Here is a 14,188-nt window from a genome sequence, read left to right as displayed (position 1 = left end):
AATATTCTAAGGTCTCTCAAGGAAGAGGGTAAAGAGTTTTATTAAACTTTAATTTTTAATAAGTTAGGTGTGCATGTTGTAATTTCTGTGATGACTACTAACACAGCCATGGAAAAATAATAGAAGGAAAATATAATATCTAGAGCAACAATTCTCATATTTCTATGCATATAAACAGCAATTGAACAATTAAGTAAGTGGGTGGTGGATACTAGAAACTGGTTTTCTCACTGTTGGAGTCCAACTTTACAGATAAGCAAGGGAAGAAGCTGGAATGATCCATGAGGTAACGAATGAAAGTTGGAGACGTCGGTAAAAACTCATGCTCAGCTTAATACAGATACATTTGTTAACATAACAGCAATATTTATAAATATGTGTACACCAGCTAATGTATACGCACATATCTCTTTGCTCTGTCAGCAAAGCGGAAATAAAAGAAATGATACCCCATTAGCAACAAGCACATCCAGAGCCCAGATTTTCATTCTTAAAATCAATCTCCAATGAAAGGAACCAAGGCTCTTTGGAAATGTGATTGATTCTAAGATCAGCAAAGGAAATATATAAGATGAACCCAGAATATCTTGTACTGGCAAGAAGTAAGGAAGTGTTCACACACACACACACACACACACACACACACTGATAAGAGTATGGCAGGAAGACACGGGACACAACTGACAGAGGTCCCAATGGCCAAAGATGTCATAATTTGAACAATAAAGTATGGATTATAGCCCAAAATGCAAAATAAATATCCATGAGTCAATACTGACATAAATACATAATTGAGTAAATTAATAAATGGAAAATAAGAGACAATTCTGTGCAGAAAAATTCCAAATAATGTATGTAGCTACTCAGCTCTCCACTGCTTAGGTGTGAACCGCTCATAGTAAATTCCTTCCAAAGAGGACAGTATGGAAAGAAGGGGGAAAGAGTAACCTTGTAGTGGGACAATGAATACTGCCTTAGTTAGCCAGGTGACCAAGGTCAACATCAACAGTCACAAATTACCTTTTAGATGATTTGTATATATACCTTTTAGATGATGTGATGACTGTGCCACTGTGTCTCTGCAATTTTCCCTCCCAAAGCCCAAAACTCCAGTCTAATCATGAGAAAAAAAAATTTTTTTTTAAATTCCAGGAGAGGATGCCCTACAAAATACCTGGCCAGTACTCCTCAAAACTGTTAAGGTCACCAAAAACAAGGAAAGTCTAAACAACTGTCACAGCCAAGAGGAGCTTGAGGAGGCATGACAACGAAATGTATTGGGGTGTCATAGATGGGATCCTGGAACAGAAGAAGGGCAGTAGATGAAAACTAAAGAAATCTGAATAAACTATAGACTTTAGGGGTGCGTGGTGAGTGTCTTGACTCTTGATTTCGGCTCAGGTCATGATCCCAGAGTCGTGGAATCGACCTCCGTGTCAGTGTGGAGCCTGCTTAAGATTTTCTCTCTTTCTCTCTCTCTTCCCCTCTCCTGCTCATGCTCTCTCTCTTTCTCTCTCTAATAAAAAACAAACAACAACAGCTATAGACTTTAGTTAATAATAATGGATTGATATTGGTTCATTCTTTGCAACAAGTGTTACAATTAATGTATAGTGTAGGGACACCTGTATAGGTACTAAAACTATACAGAGAAGCTACAGAAATATAGTGATTATACAAAAGGAAGGTTGCAATCACAAGAGCCATAGATATTTTCTGGGGTGCTTATAATGTATTTCCTGACCCGAATGACAGATAATAGGTGTTAAAATAAATTTTCAATTTAGTAATACTCATTAAATTTTATAACTATATGTCAACGCATACACATATGTTTTATATACTTTTATCACCATAAAAATTTTTTAAAAAGAGAAAGAGTATGAAATGCATTGAAATAACAAAGGAGATTTTCTCTGAATGGTGAAATCATGGGTATTTTTTTTCTTTTTACTACATTTTAAAATATTTTCCAATTTTTCTGCAGTGATCCTGAATGCCATTTATTAGCTGAGAAGAAAAAACTCTACTTGTAAAGGAGACAAAATCAAACCATCAAGGAATATTTGGCTAGGAATTGTCTTTTTCTTTCTATTTACAGCTTTTTCTTGTGCTAAGAGTTGATGGAATATACCAGTTATGGTCATTTAATTGCATACCAAATGGAAATGTAAGGTAGAGTACAATGCCTGAAAAATCTAGAAATGCTGTATTATAGTTTGCCATAAGTCATTCTAATGCCTTAAGAGATCGTTTTCATAATTCCCAGTTTGGAAATAAGCTAACAAACAACAAAAATACAATGACTTTGGAGAAGACACAATGACCCACAGAAAAGATGGCAAAAAGTTGCTTATCATTTCACAGCCTCCATTTAGAAGCAGTTAAGCATCTGGCCTTGTGCTTTCGTGTGTAATGTCAAATACCAGAGGGGAAATTATATGTGAAATAGACAACAGCCTCAGCTTGATTTTGTGCAGGCATTTCAAGGGAGCTGCTCCACAAGATGTTTATCCTTAGAGAAGTCCAATATTGAAGATTTTTTTTGATTATATGTGACCTTCTTCAAGCCACAGAGGCCTCCCTGGGCTCTGTGTCCTCATCTGTAAAATGAGAGGCTTGAAGAAATGACCTCTAAGGACTCTCCTAGCATTAAAATCTCTGGCTGAAGCCACATACAAGAGGATAGATCTTATGCGAAAATCAATGGTGAAGATAATAGCACTGAATATTCTGTAACATTTTAATCTATAACAATGCTTTTCAATTTGTGTTCACTTTATCCACAACAACTTCTATTTTGGGTAGGAAGAGAAATATCATTACACCTACCTTGAAATGAGAGAGCTGGAATGAAGTGGATATTGACATAATGCAATAGAAAGTAATACAATGCAACATTCCAGTGTATTCTGAAAACTAGGACCTGGCACTAAATAACTGTGGGCTCTTGAGGATTCTGGTTGTCAAGGTGTTGTGGGGTTTTTTTTAAAGTTTTTCCCATCTGTAAACTGAGCAGGTTGAACAAGGCTAGATGATCTCTATGATTATTCACATTCTAGTAAGTAGAGGCACCATACAAATATAGTTATGAATACAGTCTTCCCTAAACAATGGTCACCTTATAGATAGCTCAGAAAACATTGATGTGCATGGAGGGGTGCCTGGGTGGCTCAGTCGGTTAAGTGTCTGACTTTTGGTTTCAGCTTAGGTCATGATCTTATGGTTCACGAGTGCGAGCCCCACATGCGGCTCTGTGCTGACAGTGTGGAGCCTGCTTGGGATTCTCTCTCTCCCTTTCTCCTCTGCACCCCTCCCACTCTCTCTTTCTCTCTCTCAAAATAAATAAATAAACTTAAGAAAAGAAAACAGATTTGCATGGCAATAAAAGCAAAGTAATGATACTGGTTCATGCCGTTCTTAAATCTCTCCAAATTTTAAGATATTTGCTTTAAAAACAGTCATTATATCCTATCTGTGCTGCATTATTCTTTATTAATTTGAATATGTCCTCTCTCCCCAGTTTGATTCCATAGGTTTCATTCCAAGCTCTACATTGAGAATAGATATATTTAAACAAATATAGAGGCATATACCTCATAGAGTTAAAAATCTGCAACTGCTCACTTCCTAGGAAAATGGATTGACTTGACTTCGCAGAACTAATGAATTCAGTGTTTGCTCACAAATACATTGACAGGTTGCTGGTTTTCATGCTTATTTTTCATTTTCCCAACACCTTCGCCCTTCTTCTGACACCCACCTACCGCATCTGACAACTCCATCCAGATGGTTACCAGGAGACCCCTGTGAGTCAGGCACCTCTCCCGAGTTAAGCCAACCAGAGGGCTGGCGTGGGCGTCTTGGAACTAGAACCAAGGAAAAAGAAAGTCAGTCAGTCCTTGAATGGTTTACTGTAGGATAGGACGTGCATGCTGAGTTTATATTCTAGCTTCCTGTGATGTAAGTAAATGGAAGGACCACTTATACATAAAAAAGGGGAAGAATGAAAGGGATATGTAGAGAGAATCAGAGATAAAAGAAACAGAAATTGAATCCTGAGAGCATCTCTGTTTCTGATGGAAATAGAAATTGAACCCTGAGAGCATCTCTGTTTCTGATCCCAAGAACTGGTCATATTTGTGTTCCCAGATTCTGTGGGACATCCCAGTGTCCTTAAAATAAATCCCTCTTTTGTCTAATTCAGCCAGAGTGATTGTCTTCCACTTATACTTAAATGATCCTGATTAATGGTATGTCCACCCAAGGCAACCAGTCTGAAGGTCACCATTCATTTAGGTATAATTGAAGCCATCCCCAGAATTCTCTAGTAACTTAGGTTTTAAAATGATACGTAAAAACATATATGGCCATAAAAGTATTCATCTGAGATATAATATAATATATATATAATATATATTTTGGGTAAAATTGAGGAAGGTCAAAGTCTGAATCGTTCATGAGGTCTACAGTCAGTAAGAAGAATTAATGAAACAGACAGGTGAGCCCAGGCACAACCGGGTTCATTCTCTGGTTCAGCTCTGAGATTTTGGCTTCAGGATAAAATGGTATCTCAGCCTTCAGTGAATGTGGCACATTCAAGGCCCACCCTCTCATGTGAGGGAGCCAGACCATAATAGACAATCTTGATCTCAAAAAAAAAAAAAAAAAAAAGTCTAAGACAAAGGAAAAAAAGATGAATAAAAAAGACCACACTTTTTTTGGCTCTTCTTGAGAAGTCTAAGCTACATTTCTGCACTCCCAACCAACCAATCAGAAGACAAGCCTCCAGGGGGCTAAGTGGTAATGGAGGAGAAAGATCCACGGGCCAGTCTTGGAGATGCACCCAAAAGAGGCCATGGGCCATTGCTTTGCATACCTAAAGTGCTATTTTCTCCATTGTCCAGAATAGTGTTAGATGCTGCCTTAACAGGCACTTCCTAGAACAGACAAACTATAATCTGGCTTTAAGGGTTTCCTCATTATCTCCAAAGTAAATTTACAAAAAAAAAAAAAAAATCAAATCAGGGAGACTTGCCATGCAAGCCATGGCTACAGTGAATACTATGGCTGTTGGTAATATGGCTTTAGATTCCAATCCAAAGGGAAAACCCGCATCCCACCTCCTCTGGCTGATTTGTTCTATCTTGTTGTTCCATCCGATTGAAGACCTAAAGTTAAACCAGCCTGCACAGGGAATATTTCAAGAAAACACAGGAGGGGGTGCCTGGGTGGCTCAGTTGGTTGCGTGTCCCACACTTGGTTTCAACTTAGGTCATGATCCCAGAGCCGTGTGATTGAGCCCCGTGTTGGGCTCCACACTCAGCATGGAGCCTGCCTGAGATTCTCTCTCTTTCTCTCTCTACCCCCCTCCTCAACTTGCTATAAATAAATAAACCTCAAAAACAAAAAGCAAGAAAGAATGAATGCCTGCCTGAGAGAGCTGCTACATCCTAACCCATTCATTCTGTCAACCAGGATCTATGATTCAATCTGATAACTGCAATAAATGGGTTTGAATAAAATCCTATGGCACAAAGAAAGCAGCTTGGTTGATTCTGCCTGGAGGACTTGGGCAAGGTGCTCGGAGAAGGCAAACTGGAACTTGGAAGGTCCATCAAGTCAGCCGCGACCAGGGATCATTGTGAGAAGAGGCAGGAAGTCACAAGAACCACGTGAGTTGAGGGATGACACGTGGGCTCCGTGGATGGAGCCTCCCGCAGGCAGCACTGGGCATATGGAGGCTGGAAAGGGAGGTTGGGCCCCGATCGGGCATGCTTGGAATCCAATGGGAAACTGCGTTGGGGAACATTTTCTAAACTGTAGAAGGAACGTGAACATCTGCTGTTATGGTTATTTCTTTTCCTCTTTCCTTCCCTAGTCTTCCTTAAGTGCTGCTGGAAATGCCAAATTCTCCTATCAGGGTTTCACAAAGAGAAGCCGTGAAGCCTTCAAACCTGTACTTGAACCTTAGCTCCACATACTTGCCCTGGGAACCTCCATCTCCCCATCTTTAAGCTGGGGATGATACCACCTACTCTTCAAAAAACGTTAAGGGTAGTAAAGATTGCTTATACGAAATGCCTGGCACATTCTAGGTGGTCAATAAATGGTAGCTATTAGTATACTTTTATTAGCAATACTGTATCTGAAGTGCCAGGATCAATGCCTGGCACAGAGGAGATGTTAATAAGTCCCCTGCATTTTCCTTGGAGGCGACAAGGACAGCTTCTGAATTAGCATTGTTTGAGAAGAGATCAGAATTCTAATTCCCCCGATGATTCTCCCCATCTGAAATTTTCGCTCTCCTTCCATAGGTGGTGAGAAAATATTTCCAAAGTGTGTTTTTCAGGCACATTAGCTCTATGGTCTGAATGTGTATTAGAAATACACACACACACACACACAGAACATTTCTCAAACTTATGTGACCTCAGGACACTTGCCTCTGTAGAGCCAAACTCAAATGGAGAAAAAGGCAGATTCAGTCTCTGTCCGCAGGAGGCCCCTGTTAACATTCAGACATCTTACCTACAAGGAGATAAAACTCAAACATCTTGTAGTAATAGTGATAGTATCTACAATTCAATGCCTTTATATGCTTAGAACGTTAACTGGCTCTATCTCATTTAATTATCTCACTTAATTCATTAAGGTCTCAAGATAATAATGGCCACATTTAGGTAACACTTTATATAGTTGTACAAACATCAGGTCATTTATCCATTAACTCGGGGATCCATTGCTGGGCATGTAAATTGAGGCACAAAAACAGAAGAAATGCTCCACAGGGAAATCGAAAGATGCTTACGGGAAATAGGATGAATACTCAGAGTACCCTCTGAAGTTCCTCGATGTAATCACCTCTAGAGAGCTGCTGCTTATGACATGGTGGGGTTTGGGACCCTCAGGGAGCCAGTCTCACCTCCACAAGGCAATTCACAAGAAAATGTTTATCAGACAACCCCAAACAAAATCCCTTTTCCTACATAAACGGAGTCCCTAATTTGACATGGAAGCTAGTAATGGACAAGCCTTAGCAACAGTGGCTTGTCACGAGTCCCCTCAAAAGAGCAGTGACTTGCTGCCCAAACCTTCCCCAATTGTACTGAACGTGCCCAGGGAATGGGGTTCACCTGCCACTCGCCACACCTGTTTAGCCACTTCCTTATTAAACCAATTCTAGGTCCACTTCACTTACCGCTTTCAAATTTAACAACTGAGCCAATGTGGCTCCTTCATTGGATTTACAAAACCACAGATCTAGCCCTACATCCGGCTAAAATATCTTAGACCACAAAATCAGCTCCGTGGGGCTGGAGCTGGGTGCTATGTGTCATTGTCATTGACAGCGCCTGCAGATGGCTCTGTTTTTCCTCCCTCGGGCACAGTCACACTAATATAACATTGAGGACTTTATTACTTTTCCTGCATGCTTGCTTGTCTTCTCAGGGAAGAGAGGATTTATAGGAGCTCAAGAACCCCCATGCCCCGAGACCTTCCCCGCCATCACTCAGCAGGTGCCAACACTCTGAAACCAAAAGGACACCAACCCAGGTAATTGATGCTCAGGCTAGAGGCCTCAAAACCTCTCCATGAAATAGTTTGCCTCATATGGTCCAGCCAAATGATAAACTATCACAAAGCCTCAGAAAGAGATTATGAGGGAAAACAGTATAAGAAGTATAAAACAATGTTTTGTTTTGTTTTGTTTAATGTTTATTTATTTCTGGGAGAGAGAGAGAGAGAAAGAGCGTGCACATGTGAGAGTTGAGGAAGGGCAGAGAGAGAGGGAGATACAGAATCCAAAGCAGGCTCCGGGCTCCAAGCTGTCAGCACAGAGCCTGATGCGGGCTCAAACCCACAAACTGTGAGATCATGACCTGAGCCAAAGTCGGACACTTAACCAACTGAGCCCTTGTAACACAATGTTTTGATGTCAGAAAATTTTAAATAGCAAAATTCAGAATGGCCCATATACTCAGGATGCAAATATGCAAAAGTATGTGTGCATGTGGTATTTAATATGTAATGTGGAAGTCATTATTGTACTAGGGTGTTGAGAAAAGCATTTTTTTAACTTATGGCCTACGCTTTTCAAATTTTTTCAATTTGATCAACATGGTTTAAGATTTTGAACATAAAACCGTCATATATTCCAATGTAGCTGTTATAAAGCAAGGAAGTTAATAGCCATTGATTATGTACTACGTGCCAAGGGATGTACATACAATATTGCAACTAACGCTCAAAACAAAATTACAAAGGTGCATACTATTATCTCCTTCTTTCAGATAACACAAAGTAACTTGCTCACAGATGACTATAATAGACCGAGCAATGGTTCCAAATCTTTACTCCATCCCCAATAACAGGATCATGCGTCCCTTTGTGTCGCCATGTACGTAAGCTTGCAGTGCTCTGGTGACTCTGGGTTCAACTACGTGACTTGTTTGGCTGATGGGAGGTTAGCAGACAGGATGTAAGCAGAGGCTGCGAAAGTGCAGAGAGATGACCATAGTTGAGGGTATTCTCTTGTACCTCTGCCATCATCAGCCTAGTTTTCTTGCCAGACACATGAAGCAAGGCACCCCAACTGAGCCAAGGCTTGATCAGTCTATCCCCTGCACCCCCAACCTTCATTAGTCCTCATTGTTGTGCACTGCTGGGATTTTGCAATTGGTCATTATCTAACATTATCATGGCCGTTGTCAACTGAAATGGTGACTAACTTGAATTCAAACTCAGCCACTCACTCCAAATCCGTAGCCTTTTTTTCTGTGCCATACTAACACACAGTCTAAACTTCTACTAAAATCACACTTGATACATGGGAAATTGGGCTGAACCAAATGGAATACTGATCAAGTTCATCTTTGACATCTTTTTCTTTTCCCACTGTGACCTCCCATGCGTAAGTATTCACAGGACAATGAATTCTACTGCAACTATTCTAGCACAGGTATTTCCCTGAACTTCTAAAATTGGGCTAGATGTGGTTGGGAATAAATTTTACATGGTGATGACTGCTATTAGATAAACAGAATCACAGTTTTTAAAGATCTAACAAGGCAATGGTTGAATAGGGAAATAGCTACATAAATCGTGATGCATCAAACAATGGAATATTATCCCTCTATATTGTATATTAAAAAGCTAAATACGTAGGTTTGCTTATTTTTGCATGAGCATGTAAAAAAGTCTAGAAGGATACATACCAAGCAGTTGTACTGGCTGCCTGGGGGGAGGGTCAGGAACACAGTTGTGAGTGAAAAGATTGTCAGCATTTACTTTATACATCTTCATATTGCTTCACTTGCTACAGCAGTCTTACATAATTTGTAAGCCACTATTTCTTTGAATGTTTTCTCCTCTCTCTCTCTCTCTCCTCTCCTGTTCGCCCATTATGCATAAATTGGTACGATTGATGGTCTCCCACGTTTCTCTGAGATGCTGTTCATTTTCATTCACTTTTTTTCTATTTCTCATCTTGCACAGTCTTTTTTAATCTACAGGTTTGGGAATTCTTGGGTTTGCTGTTTCAAATCAACTGGTGAGCCCCTGTAGCAAATTTTTATGTCAGTTATGTATTTTTTCAACTCTGGAATTTCCACTCGGCTGTATGTTGTAATTTTTATTTCTTTGTGAATATTCTCTATTTGATGTGACACTGCCTTCTGTTTCTTCTTTAATCATGGCTTCCTTCAATTCTGTGAACATATTTACAAAGACTACTTTGAAGCCTCTGGTTGTTAAATCTGACATCTGGTCATTCCCACAAGCAGTTTCTATTGTCTTCTTTATTTCCCTCATGTGTAGGTTACACTTTCCCATTTCTTTATAGGCCTCATAATTTTTTGTTGGTAACCGAACATTGGAGATTAAATATTGTAGCAACTCTGGGTACTGGTATTTTGTTACTGGTATTTTGGGGTGCCTGACCAGATTTTAGTGAAGTCTACTGCAATCCACACCTCCCTCCCCGCCCCCAACACACACACACACACACACGCGCGCGCGCGCGCACACAGTGTTAAGCCTCTGGTGTTGCTCTTCAGAAGGTGCAGATTTGAGGATAATGAAGGTATTGGTTGGGTTCTCTTTGTCTCTTCCTCTGATTTAACCAGAGCTGTTAAACTCTATTCCTTGTCTACTGTTTTCAACAATTCTCCCGGGGACATAAATTGCTCTATACTGTAATCCAGATTGTGGCTCCTTTGGAGGAACGGTTCCTGTGAATCTGTGTCTGATATTTGTTCTGAGCCCAGAAGAGCTCCTACCAGCTCCTACCAACTCCTTCCCCAGTTCTCTCCTGAAAACTAGCCTGCCTATAGCCTGGGCTGTATCTTCATTAAATTTATGAGTCCCTACCCAATTAATTACCTTTTACCACAACCTTCACTCTCCCTGAGGTTTGAACTTCTCCACACTCAATTGACGAGATTAGAAGCTCTCTGTCTTATGGTCTGCTAATCTCCTAGGCAAAATCTCTGAGTGATATCTCCGGAGCTGGAGGCTAGGGCAACCTTTGCTGTGAGGGACACTCTGGTCTACTTCCTGAGCACTTTGTTGAGGGTTGAGAAGGAAATACAACCTAAAGTACTCTTGCTTTGCCTTTGCTGGTATGGAACCACCACCTCACAAGCCCTGGCAAAGGCAACAAGACCCCAACATTGACTGCACACGATGCCTAAGGTAGAACATTGTCCCTCACGTGGGGGCTGGGCAGAAGGGAGTCCCCACCTCCCACACCCACTAACCTGCATCTTTGCCTCAGCAGCAGCCAATTTGGGGCAAGATAAGAGGGCTTTCCTGGGAAGAAAGTCCTCCAACTGGAAGCAGGGACAAGGGAGCCCGGTGTTCTTGGCCACAGCAGCCTGGAGTGGAATCTCCTCTTTGCTGAGCAGGAGTGGGTGATAAAGGAAGTATCTTGATTCAGATTCTACAAGCTCCACCCTTTACCTAATTTGCATAGATTTTTTTGAATCCATGTTTTTTCACTTGTCATTTGCAAACGGGACCATTTCCAGAAGTTCTTTTTTTTTTTTTTTTTTAATGTTTATTTATCTTTGGCAGAGAGAGAGAGAGAGAGACAGAGCATGAGTGGGGGAGGAGCAGAGAGAGAGAGACACACAGAATGCGAAGCAGGCTCCAGGCTCTGAGCTGTCAGCACAGAGCCCGATGCGGGGCTCGAACTCACAGACCGCAAGATCATGACCTGAGCCAAAGTCGGACGCTCAACCGACTGAGCCACCCAGGTGCCCCATCCAGAGGTTCTTAATGGTTGGGTTTTTAAAGCATTTTCTCCAGTCTCACTGGTGAGTGGATCAAGAGAGGACCTCATGCTATCATTCCAGAAGTCTCTGTTCCACCCACTGACCTTACACGACATGTGTAAGCAATGAAAATGTAAAGTGAAAAGTAAAACATCTGGAAGGCTTTTTACTCCAAACCCGATTATTTGTGGATGTAGAACCTGAGGCCCAAAGTCAGTGGTTCATCCTTACCCTCCTTCCTTATGTTATCTCTCCCCAGTGCCATGGTGTGCTTGGGAGCCCAGGCAGCCCCACTAGAGAGGTGGCAGGTGTAGATTGAGACAGGATGATGAGAGGGATGCCCAGGTGGCTCAGTTGGTTAAGCATCTGATTTCAGCTCAGGTCATGATCTCACGGTTCGTGGGTTCAAGTCCCATGTCGGGCTCTGTGCTGATAGCTCAGAGCCTAGAACCTGCTTTGGATTCTATGTCTCCCTCTTTCTCTGCTCACACTCTGTCTCTCTCTCAAAAATAAATTTTAAAAAACACTTAAAAATTTTTGAAGAAAAGATGACAAGAATTGTCGTGTTGTCCACTTCACCCTCCCTAGTTCAACAAGGGTGCTCCCCTTGAGGGGATAGTTTATTTATGCGGCACAGAGACCCCCGACAATGCCAGTGAAATCAAGCAGCACTGTGGAGTCGATTCCCAGATTTCCTTAGAATTGTTACATTCAGTCACTGCTCCTTCAATGTTCTATTACTAAAGATAACTCTGCTTTGTTTGACAAAAATGCATCTGCAGTACAGAATCTTAAAAGAGAATGTGCCCAGATGGTAGTGATATTTAAGGAAATATAGTTTTCCAATTTGGGAATTTGTAACCCCCTCTGATTTCATTTGTATGATTTTTCAGACCCTCCTTTTGCCCATACACTGTTCAAGTTGCCAGGGGAGTTTCGTGGTGTAGTCATGGTAACCACGAAGCCTCACTAGGATACCCACCCCCTACACACACGCATGCATGCACACACACATACACACACACACACACACACTTCACATGCTTTACCCACCAACCACAACTCCAACTCCAAAAGTCATTTATATCCTGAAAATGAGTTTAAAATAACAAATTCCAAAAGTTGTATGAGCCACATGTTGTGTTTTTGTCACTATGTCTAATTACTATTCACACTGAAGGTACAAAATATAAATGGAATTCAGTAGCAGATTGCTTGCTGTTGAGGATTTCCTTTTTAATAGGAGGAGGATGGGGAATGGGTGTGTTCCCCACTCTGCTAAGGAGGAAAGCTAAAATTGAAGGTGGCTTTATTGAAAGTGGCCTTCCTGATTGTTTTCACTTTCCTTGGAGTAATAATTATTCTTGGCTAATAATGTTGGTTTTTAAAGCAGGTAATTAGTGCTTCCAACACTGTAATTGAATTCTCTGGAAGCCAAGATCTGCATTCTACTATCTGGGTCCCAATTATGTGACCAAGAACTAAGTCTCAGTGACGAGAAGCAAGAATCCCCCTGCAATTGCTTTGGTCAGGTCACAGCTGGAGGGATGTCCAGGGTTCAGGAGACCAATTTGGGGGGAACGTTGATGACTAGGTCTGCATGCATGGGCCAGAGACCAAATCCGTGAGCAGATCTGGAAATTCTATCTTAAAACTAAGCTTTGTGGAAACTGAGAGTCTTTGGTCTGGAGAAGTGTATGGGATTTTAAGTCTGAAACTATGTGTTTTCTGTGACATGATCTCTGAAGAGCAGAGGAACTGAAACAGGAGTGTCCTTAACTAGGGAGAAACCAGGCCCAAGCTGTACCCTCCAAAGCAAAGGAGTGGGAAAGTGTCCTCACTGTTTGCTCTAAAGCCCCTCCTACCCCTGCCCTGCAAGGTGATAGGTTACGTACAAGAAGCCTTCCCAGAGAGGCTTAGCTCCTTCTCACTCAGTCTATTATTTTCCTAGCCTGTGTCAGCCTGGAGTAGAGCCGGAAATAAAGGTTGGTGTCAGAGTAGTTTATTTGGGAGGATGATTCCAGTGAGCAGGACAGAGGGACAGGGAAGGGAAAGGAGACTAAGGAAACCTATACAAAGAAGCATTTGCAGGGTCTAACTGGCCCTCATTCCTGGGCCACTTACTCACACACAATCACCTGAGAAGTCATGAAATGGGTCTCTGAACCATCTTCCCGGGCTTTTGGAAAGCATTTATCCTAGGGTCCTTTCCCATGATAGTCTAGGGCTTTCTCCTACAGGGCATGGACTCCCCTCCATTTTCAGAGCTGAGCATTGGTGCGTACTGAGCAGTTCTTCAGCTGTGCCATGCTGTGGTGTCAGAAATGGAGGAAACTGTACAGATGGATTGCCACAGTAGCATCAGTTGAAAGAAGGGGCAAAGCCAAGAGGATTGAAAATGGTGCCCCAGAGGCATCCACAACCAGGACAGAGGATAGGCAGACACTGTTCTGGAATCCTTGGGCATGTGGTACTAAAGACCTGACTGTCCACTTCTGACCCAGGGATGCAGCTTCCCAGTGCCTTCTTTAGAATCTTCTCCAACTACTGTACTGTGCTGCATGTACATCCCGCTGAAACTGTCTGCATCCTTAAACATGAATCCCATCTCCCTCTGACCTATTGGAATGCACAGTGCTGACCAGAGCCTATAATCTTTGCTTCTCACCTTTTCAGGTTCCCCCCTGTTGGAGGAATCAGAATTTCTGAACACATTCTCCTTCTGTCTTCTTAGAATTTTTCAGATGACCTCTTTCTTGCTTCTGTGTGCACCACCTGCTGTCCCTTCTGACCTGGCCTCTTTCCATGTCCTGGCCTCCTCCTCGCCTTCTGTGCTCTCTCTGTGTACATCGCCTAATTCATTCTCTCTGTCTCTCTTCTTGATCCTCTTTCCTTTAGACTAGGTTTCTCCA

General features: G+C 41.8%; 1 pseudogene; it reads right to left on the bottom strand.

The window, feature by feature from the left end:
• The window catches only part of LOC131515859 (S-formylglutathione hydrolase-like), a 50,528-nt pseudogene that overhangs the window by 35,584 nt on the left and 756 nt on the right, over positions 1-14,188 (bottom strand).

The sequence above is a fragment of the Neofelis nebulosa genome, chromosome 7 (genome assembly GCF_028018385.1).
Source record: "Neofelis nebulosa isolate mNeoNeb1 chromosome 7, mNeoNeb1.pri, whole genome shotgun sequence".
In the NCBI taxonomy this organism is placed as follows: Eukaryota; Metazoa; Chordata; class Mammalia; order Carnivora; family Felidae; genus Neofelis; species Neofelis nebulosa.
Note: the sequence above shows the minus strand (reverse complement) of the source record. Positions and strands in the feature narration are given on the sequence as shown.